At 40.2% G+C, this 25,915-nt stretch overlaps 2 long non-coding RNA genes across 6 annotated transcripts in view; one reads left to right on the top strand and one right to left on the bottom strand.

Annotated features, from left to right (window-relative positions):
- Positions 1-1,613: 1,613 nt before the first annotated feature.
- LOC118154063 (uncharacterized) lies at positions 1,614-6,563 on the bottom strand. The gene is made up of 3 exons (XR_004743996.3): positions 6,357-6,563; positions 4,360-5,119; positions 1,614-3,875 (listed from the first exon to the last, which is right to left on the bottom strand). It is a non-coding gene; the product is annotated as an uncharacterized LOC118154063 (long non-coding RNA).
- Positions 6,564-6,702: 139 nt separating this feature from the next.
- Positions 6,703-25,915, top strand: part of LOC118153637 (uncharacterized) — a 68,371-nt gene continuing 49,158 nt past the window's right edge. For 3 of the 5 annotated variants that reach the window (XR_013536370.1, XR_013536373.1, XR_013536374.1), the window contains exons 1-3: positions 6,703-7,037; positions 8,081-9,708; positions 15,889-15,998. This is a non-coding gene — a long non-coding RNA (uncharacterized LOC118153637). The remainder of the gene's footprint in view (positions 7,038-8,080; positions 9,709-15,888; positions 15,999-25,915) is intronic. The other 2 variants (XR_013536372.1, XR_013536371.1) reach the window with 2 other exon arrangements.

The following is a 25,915-nucleotide window of genomic DNA, read 5'->3' on the forward strand; positions in this document are numbered from 1 at the left end:
CTGTGAAACAAATAAGCTGTTCTACAGCTGTTGTCATCTTGTGACTTTGTAGAGGTACCTGTCTTAAAAGAAAGCTAACACAAATCAGAAGGCATGGCTGAGAGATAGGGAGATACCAGATTCTAAGGCATCATTTAAATACGTTCATCATGCTGTGTCTGAAGCCAGTGGATGTGAATCACAAGATTCCCTTTTTTTCTTAAGCCAGTTTCCATTTTTTGTAACCCAGAGTTTGACCTGATACAAACTGTAATTAGCTAATGATAAAAACTTCTCCTGTCCAAGGAAGGACTCGTCACCCTAAAACAGATGCTCCACGTCTTCTCAACTGGCACAATTTGGAGCATCTGTTTACAGCTTTACAGGAAAAGGGAGAAGGTATTTTTAAGTGTGTGAGCACAGGTTAAAAAAGTAATTGGAAACTAAGTAAGTAAAAAAACATCTTCAATCAAAGAAACATTTTGTAAGCTGAAATACTGTTCATTTTTATGATGGTATGTGTATATCTTCATACACAAAACTTCACTATCATTAGAAAATGTCACACAAAATAACAAATACACCTTTTTCAATCTGGTTATAAATATGCAGAATGGAGTTTATTTACCAAAGTGTTACACATTTCCAACTGATAATATATCAATAAAAGCTCTCACTCCAAGATGTCATTAAAGCCACATTTGTTCATTTCTATTTATTATGAGAAAAAACAAAATGAAAAAAGTGGATTTGAGTCATATTTCCTGTGAGTTCATCATTTGCTGGCATATAACACTTGTGAATTTTATTCAATTCATTTAAAATGATTTCTTACATGCAGCCAGAAAGTTGAGGGCGGCAAGGAATTCAAAATGATCAGCAGGCATCCGAGATTTCTCAGGAGACAGATTTAGAATCACAACTAAGGTATGTTTCCTTAAGGAATGTATCTTAGAAAAATTAGTTCTAATGAACCAGAATTTGTTTCTAATAAATTCAGCTCATTTGTATTTTGAAATCAGTAGACCCAAATGACCTTCTTAAGATGAGGTTCCTTCCTTCCTTCCTTCCTTCCTTCCTTCCTTCCTTCCTTCCTTCCTTCCTTCCTTCCTTCCTTCCTTTCCTCCCTTCTTTCCTCCCTCCCTCCCTCTGTCTTCCTTTCCCCTCCCCTCCCCTCCCTTCCCCTTCCCTCGCCTTCCCTTCCCTTTCTGATATAGGTCAAGATCTATGGTACCCATTTCAAATGCCCTCAGAACTCATTCTTCTTCCTTGTTTATTTCATAAAGTGTGTGATAATAGGAAGTCAGCTGGGCTACAGTGATGCAGACTGACAAAAATCTTCACCCAGAATTTAAGCAAAACCTTTCAGAGGCCAAGAATACCTAGATAATTTTCAGAAGAACAAGAGGAATTGAAACAAGGAAAATTGTTTTTAGATATTTAGATATCTAAAGCAAGACAAGGTACAAAAAGGTTTGTTCCTTTTAAAAAATTTCCCAATTGTCCTTGGTAGTTGAAATGTATAAAAAATCATTTTCTTTGTAATAATTCTTTCCTTTTGAGAGTAGCCTTTAAGGAATCAGATATCTTAGAGTGTAACCTTCCCATCTATACTTTTAGCTGAGCCAGGGACATGGCTACTATATACCTATAGAATTAGTACCAGGTGATATCAATGAATTTGAATACCACCCCAACTGTTAGCGCCTTCCATGAGTCAGGTGTTCACATAAATCTTTGCATTAGATGCTTGGACCCAGTTTCTCACACTTCATTTTCCCCTCTTTTTTGGACGTATTAATATGGTACCATGTTTTCCAGATTCACTGTAGCCAGCGTTCTGGGTTGGAGTTAGACTCTTCATTAACTATTCTCATAGGAGATTGGGAAGGTGAGAGTTATTTGTGACTGATAGTAGATGAGCAAGCAAGCACTCACAGAAAGATTCCCTGTCAGCCTGACACCATGTTCCAGTGTCTGGTGGCTGGTTTCGTGGGTGAGAGGCAGTGAAAATGATAAGAGAAGCATTATAGCAACAACAACAGTGCCATGACCTGCAAACAAACAGTCCCCCTTTCAATTTTTCCAACAATTGGGTAGGTAATTTCTCAGCCCATTTTATAAGGCCCCAACTCTTCAGCCATCAGTGCCTCTGTGCCCTTGCAGCATAAATTTGCAGCACCAGCAGGGTGATCAATTGGTCCCAGTTTGTCTATGATGTTCCCAGTTTTTGTACTGAAATTCCTGCTTCCTGGAAAACTCCTCTAGCCCTGGAAATCCAGGATGGTTGGTAATTCTAAGAACCAGGCACTCTGTGTGGGGTATTATATCTATCCCAACCACGGCTTGTGGACCTAGCATGTAACCCACTTTGGCCAGTGGGATGTTAACCAACCACACGCACACAAGAAGAGGTCCTTTTGTTCCTCTGTCTCTGCCACAAAAAAGTCCAGGCTGTCCCGATGGAGAATTACACATTTAACTCAGGTGTAATCAGCCAACAGCCAACAAGACATAGAGCGAACATAGCATCACCAGAAGAACTGCCCAGCCCAGCCCAGCACAGCCCAGCGTAGCCCAAGTCTCTGACTTGCAGGTCTGTGATTTAAATACAAACTCATTATTTTAAGCCGCTGTATATTTGTGTGTGTATTCAGGCATGTGTTTCCCAGTATTATCATAGTAGTAGGTAACTGGTACATACCTGATACCTGAATTAACTCATTATAGGGTTGAAATATCTGGAGTGATTCTGATGTCCTATACTGAGTCCTGACTGATACTGAAGTATATAGACATTTCCTCATTTAATTGTCACAACCACCCAGTGAGGTAGGTGTTGTTGCTCTCCCGTTTTACAGATCAGGTTGCTAACTAAATCATTCAAATCCCTACAACTCAGAAATGGCAGAGTGGAAAGCAAACCAGCATGCTGGATTTGAAGTCCACATTCTTAACCATCAGACCTCACTGACTCAGTTTTCACATTGAGAGGGAAAAATATTAGCAAGTTTCCTCTGTAAGGATCTAGAAGAAGGTAGGCTTGGAAGGTCTAAATTGAATGGGAATTATAAAGGAAGTACAGGTTTCATGCAGAGAATCTGCAGCTCTAAGTACGCTTGCATATTTTAGAGCTGAATTCCTTGAGGGTTGTGCAGCCTCTTCATCTAATACGATTGGATTTGGCCCTATCTTCAGATTTAGTCATTTCTTCCATGACAGCATATTAAATGACAATCTCAAATAGAGACCCACTCATCTGAACAAAGGGAACACGCCTCACTCAGGCCCTTCTTTGATTTATAACCAATTCTCTTTTAACATGTGGACCCAACAAATGAGAGATCGCTGACTAGCTCAAACAATGAACTTGTTAGTTAACAGAATTAACAGTATGTTGTTTCACTGTGATGACAGTAATAAAACAGGAGACGTGAAGCCGATATAGTCACAACTAAATCGTAATGGATGAGATATTTACAGCAAAGCTGTTAAAACATTGAATAAAATATGGGAAGAGCAAAAGCAGATGTGTTTTTATTCTTCTGAGTTGAAGCTTGCAAGGTAAAAAGATAGTTTGAGTAATAATCACAGGTTCTGATTCACAATGCATTAATAAATATTCATATGGTACCAGCCGCTGAAACTTTTCAGATACAGAAATAAAGTGAGAAAGCCTGTTCTTGCCTTACACTTTACTAAGTTTAGATTTCCAGACACACATGTCAATATCTCCATTAGCTTCCTGCAAAAGTTCTCTTTTATTTTCCACTGCGTTCCAAGTCTTGATGGTGAAACACTCATCTTTCCTGTTACGTTCTGAATGTCACAGTATTTCCCCCACTCAAACCACAAGAAAGTAGAAAGAAATGATGGTCTATTAATAAAGAAGAGACCTGTAATTCAAGTAGAAGATACAGGTGGAAGAAAATGAGCATATCTCTTTTGAATTAGGCACAGGTAAATGAGCTATATATCCCATTGGACGTCCAGATCCCCAAACGGATTAGAACAGTGGGATGCCTGATTTTGCAACAGCAAGCAAAACATTTATGTGTTTTTCTTTTGTTACTATCATTGTCTTTGTTTTAAAGGAGCAGGGAGCTTTTTGAGAGCACAGGGGAATGCTACCACGTTACTCAGGGTTGTAACAACTTGGGAAACATAATTGCGGGTAGGGGATGTGAAAGCATCAGGATGCTTGGTCCAGGTTTGCTTTCCTGCATTTCAGAAAAACAGATGCTGGAAAAAGAAGGGAGAGGGTTGGCACAGAACTGGTTTGGATTTTTTGGGAGGGAGGAAAGTAAAAAGGGAGACAAGAGTGTCTTGCAGGGACCCAGATCTCCCTGATTGGGGTCATAGCACTCCACTCATAAGTACCTGGTTTGGCACTGGAGGCTTCCTGGTGGATGTCCGGGACGCTGCAGTCGGTAGCACAACAGGGTTCGTTGAGGTTGCTATGACATCCTTTGTTCCCCATTTCCCTGCTTTTATTGGCAGATGTACCTTGGCTTGTATGTAGAACCAGGGGGCTTTGCGTTGCATTTTCATTTTCCCCTCTGTTTTATTCATCACTGCGTCCTTTTATCTCCCTGCTCATCACCAAGTCTTCTCCCTAGACTTGCACAGAATCTTTCATTTGGGTTCCATTCTTTGCTTTCCCTCAGATGATCTCTGTTGGCTCCAAGTGAGTTTTTGTTTCTTACCCTCTCTTCCTTCCTTGGCCTTGGTATTATTTTTTCCTTTTAATTAATTCCATCAGTATTATTTTTTCCTTTTAATTAATTCCATCCCCACAGACTTATATTTGTGTGTTTTCATTTTCTTATTGTTCTCTGTCTTCTTTGAAAAATCTCAGGGTAATGTTCTGGGCACATGTCTATGGCTCAGAGTTCTAGGAAGGGAGAGGTCGGGGAGGGTGGCTTGCAAGCAGGTAGGGCGCAAGAGGAGCAGGAAGGAGGAGCTTTGAGCTAGAGCTTACAGGGAAGCCTCTTACCAAGTGACTCCTGGTCAGGAGAGGGATATTTCCAGAAGAACCTTCCTTGCACACACATCTGAGCACAAGCAGTCCTCTCGAGGGTCAGGAGTCCTACCACTTCCATTTTGGGGGATTACTGATGTGTTAGACAATGAAGATGGACTATAAAAAAAGAGTTATAAAAATTGTGGTATATTTGAAATATTTATGCCTAACAAATTAACACTCCTTATACAAATCTAAGGCTATGTCGTTGTGTCCTGTGCCAGCAAAGTAGCAGATTTAGAAACAATGTTTAATCTGAATGCACTACTGATAGCCTTGCAAACAAGGTTCACTAACAAAAGCCAACCACGTCAGGTATTTAGAAAGCAACCGAAGTTCAAAAGCTAATATTACTTGGTTTATCAGCTCAACCCTGAAGGAGTTAGTTCCCTATTATGCTCTGATTCTCTTGCCACTCTGTGCACAATTAACAAGGCAATTTTTTTTTCCTGAATGGGGTGTTTGGGGGTGGTCTGAGTTTTAGGTGATTCATGTCTTTTCCTTAATAACTTCAGCAGAGGAATTAATTGTTACAGTGCAATCATCTTTTTTGGAGGGAGATTTGGAATATGCTTCTTGTTCCTTTTCCCTTCAGACTTTTTTCTTTTTCTTCTTTGAATTGGACAGCCTGAATATTAGTTTTACTGGAGCTGAACATACTGAAACACTTAACCCAGGTGAAAAATGACTGCTTGCCAATGAATTTAACATCTATATTAAGACTATGCTGTTTATATAGCACAGTTAGATATAATAGAGAGTGTGATAGATCCAGGCATCAATGATATGCTTTTTTTTTTTTTTTTTGAAAACCAAAGGATTGCAAAATGTGAGCCAGGTATGGCTACTTAAGAATTTGTGCAAATAAGAAAAGCATAGTTCTTACATTTTTAGGCATTGTTGTATATTTACCTTTACTTTTCTGGATTTATTTATTCATTGGCTAATAAAGATTTTCAGCCATAGATGGGAGTTCGTTTTTTTCCTAGGTAATCCATAAATGAATAGAACCAGACTCCAATCAGTAAATGAGGTATCTGATAAATTGGTTAAATAAATGATTCAATATTGTTGGAAGAATGAAACCAGAATTTTATCCCAGTTTAAATTTTCAGTGCTCTTAGGACTTCATTCTTAAGATAAGGCTCTTTCTGTATGAATGAAATTTATTTACAGAAAATAAAGCATTTGGATGAGTTTGTGACTTACTCAAGATTGCACAGCAAGTCTGAATTAAATTTGTGCAACAGGTTCTAATCCCATGGTCCAGCAATTGGACCATTCTCTCTAAGCTTCTTGGAGAATTAATTTCTCATTGCAAATAAATATATTCTGCACCATGGTCTGAACATACCAATGCTAAGCACATTTTCTGACAGACATTTCAAAGATACAGATGAGCTCTTGCATCTTTTCAACAGCAATGCAAAGACATCCACACAGCAGGTGCTGGAAGGGTCCCTCTGGCAGACAAAGCGGGTGCAGAAGCTCTGCTCAGTCAGGTTTTCCTGACCAAGCTTGTCTGTATAGCTGTGGTAAGCTGTGTGCAGGTCTAGCGCTCAAAAATGGGCCCCTGGCTCTCACAATGAACCTGGCAACCTGGCCAATCAAATTCAAGTCTAGCACGTTGCCAGGGTAACTAATACACAGTCACAAAAACAGAATGATCACAGTGAGGGAAAAATACAAAATGCAGCATTTTCATGCCTAGGGAAAGAAAGAGAAAACACAGGCTGACCATACATAGCAGGAGCTGGTACTTGCTTCTCCCTTAAGTATGAGCCATTAATTTACAGCCATGTGCAAATGCCTATGTGCACACGTTTGCACCTCTCCACATGCACAGAAAATATGTGCCTCACGTCTGGAACATTATTAGTGAATTTAGAATGGGAGAAAGATGGCAGGTTATGGTTTCGGGTGGAAAGATCTGGAGGCACACACACAAAAAATGAGCATCTACCCTTCTTCCTTGAGCAACTGCTGGGTTGAAAGGTACTTCCAGACTCGCTTCACCTAGTCAATGGTCCTTCCTGTAAGTATGTAAGGGATGCTACTGCCAGGGTAAAATAAACCACCCCATGCTCTTAGCAATGACTATCTCCAGGCCAACCGGTCCCTCTGTTTTGCCATGTGCCCCCATAGTGTAGGTGCCCAAGTGATTCTGAAAAGACATAGATCATGTCCTTCTACCACTTATAGCTCCTCCCCTGGCTTCCCTGCAGGCTGAGCAGCAGGTGGTTTTTTTCACCATGGCCCACCAGGTCCTGCTGAGTCCGCCTCTTCCTAACTCTCTGCCCTCATTTCTTGACACTCTCCCCCTGCAGTCCACTGTCACCACTCTTCCTTTCTGTCCCTTGAACATGCCAAGCTTATTCCCACTTGCAGTAGTTTCCTGGAGTTGCCATAACAAAGCCCCACAAACCAGATGGTGAAAAACAACAGAAACGTATTCTCCCATAGTTCTGGAGGCTTGGAGTCCGCAGTCAAGGTGTCTAAATGGCTGTATTCTCGCTGAAGGCTCTAGGGGAGTCTATTTCATTCCTTTCTCTGAGTTCCTGATGGTTGACAATTCCCAGCATACCTTGGCTTGTGGATGCTTTGTCCCCATCTCTGCCTCCCTGTGTGTTTCTACATCTCTTCTCCTCTTCTTATGAAGACAACGGTCATTGGATTTGGGCTCACCTGAATTGAGTAAGACTCAACTTGACCATATTTGCAAAGGCTCTATTTCCAAATGGGGCCATATTTACAGGTACTAGCAGTTATCACTTCAGCATATATTTTTGGGGACACAACTCAACCCATAATGCCACCTCACAACTTCCACCTTGAATTTCCTTCTACTAGCCCTTTTCATGGCTGGCTCCTTGCATCTTTTGAGGGTGAGCTCAAAAGCTGTCTTGTCTGGAAGCTTCCCAGATCACATGTTTTGAACTTCCCACCCCTCAGCTCCTTGTCATCACTGTACTTTGTTTCTTTCTTAGACTTTATCACCACCAGATATACAATTCCCCTCCCTCTCTCTAGGGGAATATCAACTCCCAGGAGCAACTGCTTTGCATTTCTCATTCACAGCTGTTCCCAGAGTGCAGATGCGTGCTTGCAACAACATAGGTGCTTGATAACTATGCATGGAATATAAAATCTGAATCAGCAAATTAGGGAAGTATGAGAAGTTGTAGAAGAGAAGGCTGAGTTGAGGTGATACTGAATGGATTCAACAGTTTCTCTACCAAACATCTGTCGGACCTCCATTATGTGCCAGGCACAGTTCTAAGTTTTAGCTCAGCTAAGACAGACACAAAGCCTTGAGCTCATGAGACTTGCATCGGAGTGAGAGTCCCAGCAGCTGCCATATGTTGAGTTCTTGCTATCTGCCGGCACAGTGGAGAACACCTGTGATGTGAATCCTACAGAGCGTTGTAGAAGGCAGGTGCTATCATCAACTTTACTTCTTCCCAGGTGTGGAAACAACTTCAGAGCAAGTTCACCTCATGGGTAAGCAGGAGAGCAAACTCCTCCCAAACATGGGGTTCCATTTCCTACCCTCTTAGCGTCTCCCTTATGCAACTCTTGAAGAAAACACTATCTCATGTAATGCTGGCCAGAAGTCCATGTAGTTGGCAATTGGCTGCATTTTTCTGATGAAATGAAACTCAGGAAAGTTAAATCACTTTCACACATCACAAGCTAATGGGTGGCAGGTAGGGCAGGAGGGAGATGGCCCTGGTTTGGTGTCAGAGCCCATGTTCTTAAGCCCTAAATTTATGCCCTTCTCAAGTCTATAGGTTTGTGGGCAGATATAGCAGGGGGTATCCTTTTTTAACAGAGCTCAGATCCCAAGGTTCTCAGACTCTAAAGGAGTGCAAGATTCATGAGGGGATTTTAAACATAGACTTTGAATCAGCAGGCCAGATGTTTCCACTATCCTCGTGTGACCTTCTGGGGCTCCCTAATTTCTCACTCATAGCCATATTCACCACATGGCGGGCTTTGTGCTACAGGGCTCCTTGGAATCTGCAGGACATCATGGCCTAAATCACTCCTTCCTCTTAGTCTCTGAAACGGACATATGTTATTTCGCTTAGCCAGGTCCAGACCTTCTTCTGATAATAACATCTCAAATTTCCTTTGGAGGAACCATGTCTCCCTCATCCCAACTCACAGGATTTGAATAGATTTGACTACTCCCCCATGGTTCTCCATGTGACAAGGTACTTTGGTGGACCCTATGGGGAACAAGAAACCATCTTTTCACTAGGGCTGCAAAGTGCATAGAATGCATGCTGGATGCTCTGTTACTATGAAGGGAGAGTCTGCCAGAGAATAAAGCCAGCATTAGGGTAAGCAGAGATGAAAATTAGAGAAAGAATCCTGACGAAATCTTGGAATGGCTGGATCTTGCCCTGGGAGTAGGCTTATTGCAAAAAATTCTGTGATAAGTTAAGACAATAAAGGCCCTTTTATGCTTAAGTCAGATTAAATTAGATGTTGACACTTGCTGCCAAAAGAATCCCCCCAAAAATCTCCTTTAGGCCAAATTTTCTTGTACTCCAGAAGAATCTCCCTCAGAAACTGGAGTGGCTCATGATAGTATTTCACACTAAAGTGCCAATGACTAGGAGTGCTTGCTGACTCAACCACTGGAATGTTCTGGAGATGAAATCGATATTTGAAAGCAACTGGAGGGTAACTGACAGTCGGTAGGTACTTAAAAAATATCCTGAGTCTATCTAAATATTACATTTCATTTTTTAAGTACTAGAATATTTGTACTTGGCAAATCTCAAATATATTTATAATTTGGGGAGTATAATAGCAGATATTTTATGTGAGAAAAGTTCTCATCATTGCTTTTTGCCTGTTTAGTTTACTTTACATGACTGTGAAATGCAAAATTTCAAGATTTTGACTTTTTCCATGATTTTCCTCTCTCTGCCATGTCCTTTTCCCCCCACACTTACACCACCCAACCCCAGTGGTCCAAAGTACAAGGATCCACCATTTGGAACTTAATCTTTTAAAGACCAGAAACTCTTCTTCATGAGAAGGAAGGGTGTGATTTATATGTGGCTTGATGTAAGAAAACATGGTGAAGTTTCAAGTTCTCTATTTTCTTTATTTAAAAAAAGTTAAAAAATAAATATCAGTGAATCATAGCAGGGATAGCAATTTAGTACATAAGGTATTGTTTTCTCTATTCCTCTCCCGCTCTATCTCTCTTTTAAGACTAATTTTAACAGCTTAGTGCATATCCTTCTAGTCATTTTTTTATTGTATTATAACCAGAAACAGGTGCATGTGTATGGCTAGGCACATAAACACATCATTTTTTAAAACATATTTTTGTACACTGTTACCTTTGGATATATTTCCAAAGGTAGGATTGCTGGGTCAAAGGGTATGTAGAATTTTAATTTAAATGAACACAGATGATTACTTTCCAGAAAGTTTATAGAAATTCACTTTCTCACCAGTATATTTCTCCAAATCACTGCTATCCCAGATTTTTTTTTTTTTGCCCTTGATACTGTCAGCTTAATGAGCAAAACATACGTGTGGGTTTTTTTGTTTGTTTGGTTTTGTTTTTTATTGATGCTTTGGGATCATTTGGAATTCCACTTCAGTAATTGATCGTCTAGCTAATGGATCATTGTTTTTTTCCTTATTTATTTGTAGAAACTCTTTATATTTTAAAGATTAACTGTAAGTCTGTATTATGTGTTTTAAATATATTTCCTAGTCTATTGTTTGTCTTCTTACTTCATTTATGGTACCTTTTGCTAAGAAACATATTTCATTTTTATATGATTTAAGATCTTATTAAAATGAGGTCATTTTACATTCCTGTCAGTTAGAAAAGAAAGAACTTGATGAGAATTTTAGATGACAACCAGATCTATGAGGAGACCACCTTTGGTCAGGCCATCTGCATTCAAGTGTCTCATTGAAAGGTCTAGAAAATAGTCATTGTGGTTAGAGAGAAAACGACCACAAAATCAAGATACTCAGTCTATCCCAATGAGATGTGACCATCCAGTTTTATTTCTGCACCTTCTTCATTAGCTAGTTGGACATATTCAAACCAACCCTTCTGTTAAAAATAAGAAGATACAACCCCGAGATGACTTATGATTATAGTGCTTTCTCCTTAATTATCAGCTTCAAATATCTTTAAAGAGAAAATTCATGAAACCAATCCTTTTTTCCCCAAATTAAAGTCTCCCTCTTGGCAGTTACACTCCTCTCCCCAGCATGGTATTTAATCTTTCAAATCAATAGCATAATTGCTCTGTCCAAGAGATGGCTACAGGTTCGCCATGGTGGGCAGGGCTTCGAAGGGCAGGAAAGAATGAAATATACAGCTTCAGGGGTGAATTAAGAGTTCCTGTCTGTGAGTTTATGTTTCCTATTCAAATAGTCTAGAAAAGAATCTTTTTCATGTCCTTTAGAAATAAAATATGAACATCGTTGAATGTATCCAAAGCTTAGAATAAGGCCTTTCTTATTTTCCCTCTTTGTTCTATCATCAAGTTGCTTCAGTATCTGATATGGAATCTTGTGACAGCTAATATGTCCAGAGACCTTTTACTGAGAAGTTATGATGTTAATTCTTTTTTCTATTTATAAGACTGATCATCTTGCCCATTCGAGTCCTTTGGACCACTGCTTAGAATCTGCTCTATGGCCCCATTGTGCTTGCCTTTCCTGCCTTTCCTGTGTTCTTTGGGAGGTTCCCCCCACTATTAATGAGAATGAAGATGCAGCTGATGTCTGTTGAGTGTTGACTATCTGGGCTGATTCTGCTACCCACATACAATGCTGAATAGGTTCTTTAGTGAAAGCTTTTCCCTTCGATCTTCACAATAACCTTATGAGCTATCTAGTCTTGTAAGTATCCTTTTACAGATTAGGAATTGAGGCTCAGAAGAAGGTTAGAAGTTGGGTGTGGTGGCTCATGTCTGTAATCCCAGCACTATGGGAGGCTGAGGTGGGAGGATCACTTAAGCCCAGGAGTTAGAGGCTACCCTGGGAAACTAGTGAAACCCCTGTCTCTAAAAATAATAATATTAATAATAACAATAAGATAAAATAAATTAGCTGAGTGTGATGGTGCACACCTGTAGTCCCAGCTACTTGTGAGGCTGAGGTGGGAGAATCACTGGAGCTTGGGAAGTTGAGCATGCAATGAGCTGTGATCACACCACTGCACTCCCTCTTGTTTCAAGAAAAAGGGTGGAGGGGAAGGTTAGAGTAATTTGTCTAAATGTGCAGAGGGAGTGAGAAGCAGAACAGGGATGAATCCAAGATGTGCAGAGGGAGTGAGAAGCAGAACAGGGATGAATCCAAGAGGTCTGGCAAATACAGCACAGATGGCACGTGAGCACTGCACATTGCCTCCTAGATACACAAGATGGGATCCATTAAAGTGAGGCCAGACCTGATAACAAAAGTCCAAGAACCCCCTGAAATGTGCAGAAGGCTGGGAGAGGCTTGATTTATTTTCTTCATTTCCCAAGCTAGCAATTTAATTTTATGCTCTGATTTACAATATTTTAAACATGCATTCCCAATATTTGTATCCTTATTTATAAATTACATACTTGCACTGAAGTATTGATATATTACGTCCACTGTAAAGCATACCTAAGTGGTTATAATTTTAAATGGTGTCTCAGTTTGAGCCATCATAGAAAAAATACCATAGACTGGACGGTTTAAATGGCTAACATTTATTACGGTTCTGGAGGCTGGAAGTCCGAAATTAGGGTGCCAGCATTGTTAGGTTCTGGTGAGGGTCCTCTTCTAGACTGCAGATTACTGACTTTTCATTGTATCCTCACATGACATAAGAGACCGTTAGTGGGTAATTGGGCCCTGAGAGTGGAATCCTTGTGAACAGGATCTACCCATCAATGCAGTTATAAGCCTGCCTTGGCTTATGGGCTGGGAAATTAGGCTACACTTCTCTTTTGCTTTTGAGACAGAGTTTCACTCTTGTTGCCCAGGCTGCAGTGCACTGGCATGATCTCTGCTCACTACAACCTCCACTTCCCAGGTTCAAGTGATTCTCATGCTTCAGCCTCCTGAGTATGTGGGATTACAGGTGTCTACCATCACACCTGGCTAATTTTTTTTATTTTTAGTAGAGACAGGGTTTCATCATGTTGGCCAGGCTGGTCTCGAGCTCCTGATCTCAGGTGATCCACCTGCCTAGATCTCCCAAAATTACAAAATTTATAAAAATTGGCTAAAAATACAAAAATTAGCCATGTGTGGTAGTGGGCACCAGTAATCCCAGCTACTCAGAGACTGAGGCAGGAGAATTGCTTGAACCCGGGAGGCAGAGATTGTAGTGTGCCGAGATCACACCACTGCACTCCAGCCTGGATGACAGAGCAAAACTCCATCTCAAAAAAACAAAAAACAAAAAAATATTAAGCCATCATATGTATTTGGGAGAAGGTTTATTGTTTTAGTTATCTAGTAACATGTAACAAATGATGCCCAAATTCAGTGATTTAAACTCACAAGTTTGTTTTGCTCATGATTTCTGGGTCAGGAATTAGGAAAGGGCTCAGCCGACCGGTTCTCACTTGGAGACCCTTGTGTAGTGCAGTGTGATATTGGATGAATCTGAGGCTATGGTCATTTGAAGGATGTCCAAGTTGTGTCATTGCCATGGCTGGCAGCTTTGGGAACTCAACTGGGGTTGTTGGTCAGAGCATTCATGTGATCCTTTACCACTATGATCTCAGTGTAGCTGGACTTCTTGAATAGCAGCTCTTGCTTCCTTCAGAATAAGCATCTCAGAAGAAACAAGATAGGGAAGCTATGAGGCTTTTCTTGGCAGCCTTGGAAGTCATGTAACATTCCATATGCCATAATCTATCCATCAAAGCTGTTATAAGCCTGGCTTGACTCAAGGGCTGGGGAATTAGACTATACTTCTTGATGAGGGAATAGCAAGATCACATTGTAAGCTAGCCTAACGAGTGAGAGAGATGGTTGAGGCTATCTCTGGAGAAGGCATACCTCATCATTACAGATTAAGCCATTTATTAATAGATATTTATGGAATGCCTGCTATGTGCCAAGCTAAGAATATGAGTAAAAAGCATGGAAAAACACAAGATCCCTGCTATTCTGGAGCCTATATTCTAGTCCAGAAAATATCAGGTCATGGTTTTCAATATAAATCTATATGTTACATAATCTGCTTGATAACTTCATTTTTTTGTTTGTTTGTTTTGACAGATCTGCCTTGCTCATCATCATTTTATAAAAAATGTATTATTCTTTAAGTTCTGGAGTACATGTGCAGAACATGCAGGTTTGTTGCATAGGAGTCCGCATGCCATGGTGGTTTGCGCAGCAATCGCCCTGTCATCTACATTAGCTGTTTCTCCTAATGCTCTCCCTCCCCAATCCCCCCACCCCCTGCTATTCCTCCCCTAGCACCCCATCCCCCACAGGCACCGGTGTGTGTTGTTCCCCTCTCTGTGTCCATGTGTTCTCATTGTTCAACACTCACTTGTGAGTGAGAACATTCGATGTTTGGTTTTCTGCTCATCACAATATAACTGATAATAAGCTTCTATTAATGACGGCAGAGGTTACAGCCATTTTCTCCTTGCATGCAGATGCTTGCATTGTTAATATTTCCTTCAATTCAGATTACTTATAGGAATTTCTAAGCCACTAGTCCTTTTAGTGAGAGCTGCTACAGTTAAGAGGAGGTAATGCAGTTTGTGAATCCACATTACTAGGCATGTATAAATTGCAAGGAACCTCAATAGACTGTAGGTGAGAGGCAGTCAGAATGCCATTGTCAACTGCAAACAGAGGCAATTTGACTTCCTCTCTTCCTGTTTAAACACCATTTATTTCTTTGTCTTGCTGGCCAAAACTTCCAATACTATGTTGAATAGGAGTGGTGTGAGAGGGCATACTTGTTTTGTGCCAGTTTTCAAAGGGAATACTTCCAACTTTTGCACATTCAGAATGATATTGGCTGTGAGTTTGTCATAAATAGTTCTTATTATTTTGAGATATGTTCCAGTAATATGTAGTTTATTGAGAGTTTTTAGCATGAAGGGGTGTTGAATTTTATCAAAGGCCTTTTCTGCATCTATTGAGATAATCATGTGGTTTTTGTCATGGGTTCTGTTTATGTGATGGATTACATTTATTGATTAGCGTTCTACTATAAAGACACATGTACACATATGTTTATTGCAGCACTGCCCATGATAGCTAAGACTTGGAACAAACCCAAATGCCCATCAATGATAGACTAGGTAAAGAATATGTGGCGCATATACACCATGGAATACTATGCAGCTATAAAAAGGATGAGCACTTGGAAACCATCATTCTCAGCAAACTAATACAGGAACAGAAAACCAAACACTGCATGTTCTCACTCATAAGTGGGAGTTGAACAATGAGAACACCTGGACACAGGGAGGGAATATCACACACCAGGGCCTGTCATGGGGTGGGAGGCAAGGGGAGGGAGAGCATTAGGAGAAATACCTAATGTAGACGACAGGGTGATGGATGCAGCAAACCACCATGGCACATGTATATCTATGTAACAAAACTGCACGTTCTGCACATGTATCCCAGAACTTAAAGCATCATCATAATAAAAAAAGAATGCCATCATCTCCCCCATCCCCAGTTCCTCTGAGTTGTAGAATTCCCACCTTGTCTCAGAATTTCTGCAATACCATATGTAACTGACGCAGAGGGAGTGAGGCAAGTGTCAAGCTGCTTATTAAAATATAACACAGTTTAATTTCTTTCTTATTTTTAGTTTGAAGTAAGTATAAATAGAAGGTCTAATGTCTTTTTTCTGCTTATTTCCCTCTTTGGAGGCCACTGCTCTACACAAAATGAGAAAACGCTTCTCACTGGTTAAAGAGGGGTGATGCTTCTGGAAAGGACACAGTCCCCAGTAATGGAAACAACTCCATGCCTTGCCTCTGTAAGTGCCTTCTCTTGAGTGATGATGCCAAAGGAGCTGAAATGAGTTGCAACTTGCAGGAAGTAGCCTGACATACAATGTTGTTTAAATTAAAGTGAATGCAAAAGAGAAGCTTGTTAGAGCTTAAATAGATAGGGGGAGAACTTTTTCTGTTTCCAATTGCTTGTCTGCTTTGGGTGGAGACCATATGCTTTGAAGAATCTTACAAATGTTTCTGTCCATATACATATTAGAATATCTCAGGCTTTTCTCTCTGGAAGCCTTTATGCCCTTGTCTGAAGGATCTATAAAAGCAATAAGCCATCTTGTAAATGGAGCTGGAATATGGGATGCTCTTGTTCCTTTCTTGCCAGCGGCCACTGGCATTTATTCCATAGTTGATGCATCAGTGACCAGGGTTATTGCTCCCAGAATTCATGTTAAACCACACAAGCAATGGAAATTTTCTCAGCTATGCTGTGAACTCAGTCTAGGCTTATTTCAATTCTGGCTAAATCACTCAAATATGAATAGTAATAAAGATATTAACAGCAATGCTAATATTAATTCTAATAGCTAAGAGTACCCAGTGCCTACTCCTTGCCAGATGCTTTGCTAGGAAGCCACATGGATTTAATTGTTACTCCTTACAGTAACCTTATGAGAAATATACTGTCATTTATTGGACATCAGAGCAGGAAACTTTTCCAAAGTTTGGAGGAATTAAACAACTGGAACAATAAAGACTGAGTCCAAGGAGGATCCCCATAGTCTGACTCCAGAGTTGCAAGTTTAATTAATTACTTTCTATCTCCTAATATATATATATATATATAAGTGATATATATATATATAACATAAATATCTATTGTATAATAATAATATAAATAGCTATTGTATTATATATATCTATATGTATATAACTTATATGTAAGTTATAACAAATAAATTTTAACCACTATGGAAAACTTGCAACTCAAGTTCCTATATATATGATATGGTTGGCTGTGTCCCCACCCAAATCTCATCTTACATTTTAGCTCCCATAATCCCCACTTGTTGTGGGAGGGACCCAGTGAGAAGTAATTGAATCGTGGAGGTGGGTTTTTCTCGTGCTGTTCTAGTGCTACTGAATAAGCCTCATGAGATCTGATGGTTTTATAAAGGGCAGTTCCCCTGCACATGCTGCCTTGCCTGCCACTGTGTAAGACATGACTTTGTGCCTGCCTCATTTTCTGCCATAATTGTGAGGCCTCCCCAGCCATGTGAGACTGTGAGGCCATTAAACTCTTTCTCTTTATAAATTTTCCAGTCTTGGGTATATCCTTATAGAACCATGAAAATGGACTAATACAATATATAAATATGTATTATAGATAATTTATAAACATAAACATTTTGTATATTATATAAACTATATAGATATTTATATAATATATAAATATATGTGATACTATATATAATATATTATTATAATTACCCATCAATATAATATGCTAAGTATATAATTTGTTAGAAGGTTATGTGGGCCAGCTCTACACTGCTTCATGACCGTCTCATGTCAATGCCTCTTGTAAAGCATTGCCAGGTGTTGGTGGCAGAATTCTAAGATGACCTTCAGTGACCCTCACCCTTGTGCAATCCCCTCCCCTTGAGTGTGGGAGGAACGTGTGAATATGATGAGTTATCACTCCCATGGTAAAAGGGTTTTTTACCATTGTAATCATGATGCATAATTAGTTGACATTAGGATGAGGGGATTATTTTGGGTGGGCCTGATCTAATCAGGTGAGCCCTTGAAGGAGATCATGCTCTTCCTGTAGAGAGAGTCAGAGAATGAGTAGGATTTGGTATGAGGAAGGATCTCCAGTGCTGGCTATGAATATGGAAGGGGTCATATGGCAGGGAGTATGGGTGGCCTCTATAAGCTGTGAGCCAGCAAGAAAATGGGGACTTCAGTCTTACAACTGTAAGGAACTGAATTCTGTTGATAACTTGCATGAGCTTGGAAATGGATCCTTTCCCAGACCCTTCAGATATGAATGCTGCTTAACTGACAGCTTGATTTCAGTCTTGTTGGATTCTGAAAAGAGAACCCAGCCATGACATGCCTGGGCTTCTTATCAACTGAAGTGAGAGCTCATGAATGGAGAGATCTCATTATGTTAAGCTTCTAAATTGGTAATAATTTGTTACATGACAATAGAAAAAATAATATACCGTGGATTTCCATGTACTTCTGCACCATAGACTCATTGAAGTACCATGAATATTTTTTTTGTTTTTGTCTTTTCTTTCTCTTTTTAATTATCTCATTTGCATTGTGCTTACACATAGCAGGTGCTGTAAATGTGAGCTAGACAGGTTGTGAGTCTAGTTAGGAGGACAGGCTCTGGAGCAAGACTGCCTGGGTTTAAACCTGGCACTTTGTCTTACCAGCTGTGGGACTCTGGGCACCTTATTTAGCTGCCATTTGTAAAACAGGAATGAAAGAATCATGCTTGCTTGTAAGGCTGGGGTGAAGATGAGATGACTTTTGTGTGTAAAGTGCCTAGTATATAGAGTATATAGTGAGAACTCAATAACATGTTAGCTATTGTGTGTTTCACAAATTAGCCAATACATCTTAACTACTATGGAAAAAGAGTCCTATAGAAAATTCCCAAATGTCTCTACCTGCTTAAGATAAGTTTATGGATTTTTAAAACCTTTTTTGGGGATGCTTGCTATTAAATTATTGAGGCACCCATACTACAGGGATGTCCTGTGGCACCATGGAGAATTGGGGCTCAATCCTAAATGGTCCCATTCTTTATGATTTCTATTTGAATTTCTTTGGAGAGAGAATCTGTATTCTTTGAATGAAACTTGAAAAAGTTCCTATTCACATATTAGAATATCAGTATTTGAGGGAAAAACTGATTTCTTCTTTGTTGTTAGATGCTCCCTTCTGGGCATGACCATGTACTGCATTTAGCAACAGTTGCTTCTGGTGTCCCCAAATCTACTGTGGGCTGAAAAATTCACAGAGATCAACCAAGTATATATGTCATGCTCTATTTGCCCTGGCAGGGCAGCTTGCCACCCTTTCCTACCCAGCTTTCTAGCTGCAAAGCTGAACTTTAGGGGATACATCAACTGGCACCCTAACTCACTGCCTTTCAGCTGGGCAAACTGGCAAGAAATAAGAGGGAAGAGAGGCTGAGATATTTGTTTCCTAGACTCAATTTTTCTGGGATTGCCTTGGCTGTTCATTCTCTTTGTGGTCATCATTCCACTTCAAATAGACTTTATTCACAGAGTTCTTCCTCATTCCTGATTCTGGGAGCAACTTCCTTCTCTTTCGCTTCAGACCTCGGGATGGTAAGAGCTCCTTCAAATTTCCTATGCCAAACCCCTTTGTAAATAGTGCCTTTACTAAACTGCCCCTCAAATTATCCCAGTCTAGATGAGCCATTTGATTTCTGATACCCCCTTCACTGTTATACCGAGATCTTTAGATTTTTAGGAAGAGTTCAGAGTCCACAGGATCTGACTGTAGCTCTCTCATATTAGCAAAGTGCTTGAGTTTGACCACATCTACATGGGCTGTTCAAAGGACCATTTCTCTTGTTTTTCACTGGGTTTTCAGTTATATTCTAGATGATGGAAGTTGGCAGAGAAGTGACCTGTGTATAAATGAGATATTTCAGAATGTTTTGCCATCAGGACATCTCACTCCACCGCATCTTATTTTGAAGCAAGCTCAGGTCTGAATCCATTGAAGCAGGAGCTGACATACTGAAGGAGTGAATCTTCAGACCAGACAATTTTTAAAGGTTGTTTGTACATGTCTTTAGATAAACTGAATTGTCGCTTGAATTCCATTTTCTGCAGATTATTTCGGGGAATTCTCGAAATGGAGAATGCATTCAGTTCTGATATGGAACACTTCTATTTTGCATATTGACATGCATTTTAACAAGAAAAAGGTCAGTGATGGGAACAGCACTGCTTGTTGGTGTGACAGTAGACATTTACCTGTGTCTTCTTCATACACTGCAGTTTAAGATAATTTAGTAAAATAATTGTCATGATTGATTTTTATTTTCTTTCTGGACCCACAGTTTACACTGTTACTCTTGGGCTAAGTAACTTTCAGAAGCTTAAATTTCCTTTTGGTGAAAATTCATTTCTTAAGTTATGGGTGGATGACAAACTTTGATTAAAATCATGAACTCTTTTATGATCTGTTGGTGAAAGCTGGTGAACCCAATTGCTGTTGACTTATTCTCTGACCAATATCTATTTACCAGGTGACATGAGAATGGCAGAAAATGAATGGTTGGGATTTTTTGTGCATAATATTCTTTCTTATAAATCACACATCTTCTGAGGACTTTGGTGGGAACCTGGGGAGAAAGGTGGCATTCAAACACATTGTCATCACCATCATAACAGTCATGCAGCTTTACATAGTAATTCTTTGTCCACCAGTAGTATGATCACACTTTTGGGAAAGAAGAGGAAAAGTCAAATTATATTTAAAGTAGGTTACAACTTTCACTGATGAGAAAAGACAGATGCACTTGAGGAGAAATGCATGACACTTAGATCAAAGGAAAGGAACAGATGCCCAGAGAGAGCCAGAAAAATATCAGATAAAAGAAAATCTAAATTCAGTTTGAGAAACATTTATTGACCAACTACTATGTGCCAAATGCTCTGTCTGGTGTTTCTCACAGAATCAAACAAGATGGATGTGACATTTACATTAGCTTGTTTGGCATCTCCCGGGAAAAGGGGACAAAAAATTATCTCTGGTAAGGATTTGCTGACTTTTCCAGCCATGTAGCCACTCCTCTCTCTGATTTTCCTCAGTATCGTTCTTCCTTATTCTCAGGCTTTGAGTTATAGAGAGGGCTGACCCTATGTCTATTCCCAACCCCCGGGGTGGACATGGGACCAGGCTGAGCCAATTAACACAGCAATAGATTTAGCTAGCCACCTGGTCCAAGTTTTGCTATCATATTCAATCATACACTTGGCAAAACCCAGAAGAAGACAAGTTCTTATCTGCTGTACTTGCACTTGATAGGGACTCTAAGTGTAAGAGTGATGTAAACTCACAATTTCTGGGAGTTACCACATAAGGAAATCTTACTGAACATGACGTGAGCACAGTGCAAAGTGGAATTTAAAGGCTGACAGGTATCAAGCCCTTTGATTGGTAGTTGAGCTCCTGGATCCGGCTATGCCTGAAGCTACATTTACCTCCTTGGTATGTCCAATACATTCTCCTCTTTAACTTAAACCTATTTGTTTGAATTTTTCTCATATTATTTTCAAAGACCAATGCACTTAATTACAATTATAATAGTTGTTACAGGTTGAATTTTGTCCTCCAAAAAGATATGTTGAAGTCCTAACACCTAACTTAGAATATAAACTTATTTGGAAGTAGGATAGTTGTAGATATAATTAGTGAAGATGAGGTAGCTATTTCAGGTAGGCCTTTAAGGCCACATGACTGGTGTCCTTATAAGAAGGAAGACCCAGGGATAAGATGGCCATGTGAAGTGGAGGCAGAGACTAAAGTTATATTGCCACAAGTCAAGAATCCCTGGAGCTACCAAAAGCTAGAAAGAGGTAGAGACGGAACCTCCCCTAGAGCCTTATCTAGATGACAACTCGATTTGGGGCTCTTAGCCTCCAGAGCTGTGGCAAGGTTTCCGTGGTTTTAAGCCACCCCGCTTGTGGTGCTTTGCAATAGCAGCCCTGGGAAATTAACACATCAGTAAGAAGTGATCTGCCACAATGAGGGTACTAAGGGAGTTGAGGCAAGAACCTGACTCACCCTGGCGGGAAGATGACAAAGATTTCAGAAAAGGGGTTTAAAAGGGAAATGGCTCTTGCACTAGTACTTGGATGATACATAAAAATTAAATGGGTGAAAAAGGAGAGAGGAGTGTCTTGAAAAAGATGCTTGTGGATATAGAAATGTCTTTGGTGACCTGCAAGGAGAGGGCTGTTTCCCCAGCAAGAATGGCTGTGAAGGTTCCCCAAGGTATGACACAAGACGGGCAAGTGGAGGTGGAGTCACAAGGCACTTTACCGTTCACCCATGGAATTTAAATTTTAACAGGCTGGCAATGGAGCTCGGTCATGAGGGCAACGGGGCTCTTTCCACCCCAAGTCCTAGCAGCCAGTTCATCTTGGTCATTTTTGAACAAATTTTAGAATTTTTGGGTCAAAGAATTTTTGACACTCTATCATAGAACAGAGTGTCTCAATCTTGGCACTATTGACATTTGAGGCGAGGTCATCGCCTGTTGCTGAGGGCTGTTCTGGGCATTGTGGGGTGTTTAGCAGCATCCCCGGCTTCTACCCACTAGATGCCAGTCACCCTCTCATTAGTGTGGCAACCAAAAATATCTCCAGACATTGGCAAATGTCCCCTGGGAACCACAGTTATCTCCAGCTGTAAACCTCTATACTAGACCTGAAGGAGATTAGACTCATTCTGCAATCTACAGCTACTGCAAGCCTGTTGGGTACCAGGCACTGTTTTAGGCACTGAGAATGATAAGTGAGCATGAAAGACAAGGTGCTGCCTTCAAAGGACTCAGGTTTTCCGGCAGAATGGCTTCATGTCACATTTCCACAGTCTGTGGCTGGGCCAGCTGGGTCCCAGATGCTGTCCAAGCTCTGTGGGAGAGAACAGCCAGAAGAGAGAGAAGGTTTCTGTAATTATGACACCTATATTGCCATTGGAGGTTATAGTATTGACTGCTGGGGGCTTCCATCTATTTATTTTTACCGCTTCCTTAGTAAAAAACCTTCATTTTGAGCTGGGCACATAACCCCCAGAATACAATCTATATTTCCTTGCCTCTCCTGCATTCCCTTGGAACATATGCATTGTGACTAAATCTAGCTAAGGAGACACAAGAGACAGGGCTATGAGGACTTCAGGGAAGGCTCCTTAAAGCAGGTGGATAGTGACACTTTCCATTCCTTTCTCTTTCTGCTGCCTGGAATGTGTTTGATGCCTGGAACTCTAGCTGCCACCCTGGAGAATGCAATGCATGGTAGACAGAATAATGGTTCCCCAAAGATGTACATGTCTTAATTCTCAAAATGTGTGGGTACCTCCCCTTAGTTGGCAAAAGGAACAGTACAGATGTGATTAAGTTAAGCATCTTGAGATGGGGCATTATCCAGGTGGGCCCACTGTCATCAGAAAGGTTCTTAGATGAAGGATGCACGTGGCTCAAAGACTGAAAAAGGAGGTGTGTTGATGGAAGCAGAGGTTGGAGAGATGTGCTTTGAAGATGGAGGAAGGGGCCGTGACTCAAGGAATGTGGACAGCCCATAGGAGCTGGAAAAGGTGGGGAATCGATTTTCCCCTAGAGCCCTGAGAAGGACCACAGTCTTGCTAGATATCTTTTTCTTAGCCCTGTAATACTCATTTTGGCTTGTGACCTTCAGAATGGTACAGTAATAAATATATGTCACTTTAAGCCACTAAATTCACGATCGTTTGTTACAACAGCAATGGGAAATGAGTGCAAAGTGATCTTGAGAAGGGAATCTTGTGCTGGGTTAGGGAACAGAAAAGGCAAGGACATAGGTTCCCTGATGACACCATTGGGTGACCATGTTGGGCTTAGATTTGTTACTTTTGGACTTCTTTTATGCATGAAAGAAATAAACTTCTATGTTATTTAAAACAGGCTTAGTTTTGGTTTGGTGTTGTGTGCCACTGGTCTGTGTTTTCATAGCTTCTGAATTTGTCTATTTGGCATCCATTAATTACGAGTCCAAAGTAGTGACCAAAGTTGTTTCCATTTATTGTGTGATCCATATTTCATACTTGGAGCCCTCTCTTGTAGCCTGCTCTCACACATCAGCCCAATATTTCCCCTACCCTAAATCAACCTGGGGCAAGGTACCAGACAACTAGGACCAGCCTTCAGTCCCTAGAGCCCACTAGAATTATTTAAACTAGCCAGTCCTAAGCTGTTCACCCTGCCCTGCCTCAACTTGCCTGCAGAAAACCAGATAAAGGCTGTGCTGTGTGCCTTCCCTAGATAAAGTCGTGATCAGGGATCTTTTTGGGTGGGTGATCTTTAAGCTGCAACGGCAGTGATGGAGAGAAACCATTAGATATAAGAATGGAGCCAGTTCACGTCTTTTTAGGCAGGAGGAATAGCTGGGCAAAGGTGTTGAGGTGGGTGGGAGCTTTGTAAATTAGAAGGCCAGGTGGCTGGAACATCAGGAGAGATGGAGAAAGATGAGGTCATATGGTGCCAGACCAAGTTAAGGAATTTGGCCTTTCTTCCAGGTGCTGTGGGAAGTCACTGGAGGGTTTTAAGTGGAAGACATTGGCTCCAATGTGCATTTTAAAGAGAGCACTCTAATATTGCTATCTTGAGCATGGGAAAAGCTGACCTACCATATGGCATGGTCCAATTCTGTCATGCCAACTTTCATTAGTTCCTCCTGGGGCCTTAAAAATTATATTATAGCTGACTTCTACTGTTCATGTGAGTTATGACCCAGGACGCCAGAATGAGGCTGCTTTTCTTTGTGCATGTGGTTTCTACATCAGATACAGTCTTTCTATGAGGCAGATAAATATAAGTACTTGAAAGTATTTTATGGATCAATGAAATATTAATGGACCTGGAGGGGCTTTAAGTTTATTTATAAAGCTGGGTCATCTATAGGTCAAATACCATTATAGCAAATGCAATTGTAATGAATATCTTTGATAACTTTGGTTTTTAAGCCTCAACCCAGGTCCTACCTATTTCAAAATTATGAGCTGTAGGCCTGCAATTTCTTACATGCAATTCTGAAATAAAAAAAAACCCACCTGAAGACCAAAGTTGGTTATTTTACATTTTTTTTATGATTCATCTGATGGCCAAAATTGAACAAAGGGATATCTCCACACAGCAAGATGAATAAAGACTATATATCTAACCTATATCTATATCTATATCTATATCTATGTCTATCTATATATATAGATGCATATATAGTGAAATTTGAGGCTAGGTGACACTGCAGAAATATTGGTTTTGATTACAGGGTTCTGCCTCAGTTTTCTTTGATATTATGATTTAATATATCTGAACTTATTTACCTAAAATCCAAATAAAACATGAATTTTGAAATGTATTTGGCCTGAACATTCCAGATGGGGGATTATAGACCTCCACAACTGTATGTGCTCATTTCTTCCAAATATGCAAAGCAGGCATTTGAATCATAATTGATAATATTATCAATTATGGTAGGTGGAGCCATTTAAACGACTGTAAATAGAGAAATTACAAAATTCTAATGTCTGCCCCATTGATCTTACTAAACATTTTATTTGTGGGTGGCAATGGGGTATTCTGTAAACTCTGTGAGGTCAGGGACTAGGAAGATTTTATCACCATATATAACAGAGCCTGCAACACTAGCTACCTGATAAATATGTGCAGAATGTAATAATTAACTTGGTTGAGGAACCTAGGGATCAAATGATGGGTGCCCCTCCAGGTGCTGGGGTTGGTGGCCTGGAAGTCAGGTCTTCAGACACCTACCCAGTATTTTTTTTTAATACTGTCACTGCTGTGTTAAAATGGAAAAAATAATTGAAGGCCTGTCTGAGGTAATCAAAAAAGTTGGAACATAAAGGAGGAAGAGGAAGGCAAGCAGCCTTTGTTTCAGTTGGACAAAGCTAACCAGTCTGTGTGAATAACCAAGGGCCTTGTTTCTAGATAAAAGAAAACTCTCTAATCAGCTCTAATCCGAGAGCATCTTTGGCAGTGAGAGACTGTAAAAGCGAAATATTCACTTTGAAAAATGAAACCTATTAAATTCAGGGCATTGTAATTTCCATTGTGAGACTGTGGTACCAGCGATTAAATTCTATTGTGTGTCTACAGTCCTTGTTACCA

Source organism: Callithrix jacchus, chromosome 5, assembly GCF_049354715.1.
Source record: "Callithrix jacchus isolate 240 chromosome 5, calJac240_pri, whole genome shotgun sequence".
Lineage (NCBI taxonomy): Eukaryota > Metazoa > Chordata > Mammalia > Primates > Cebidae > Callithrix > Callithrix jacchus.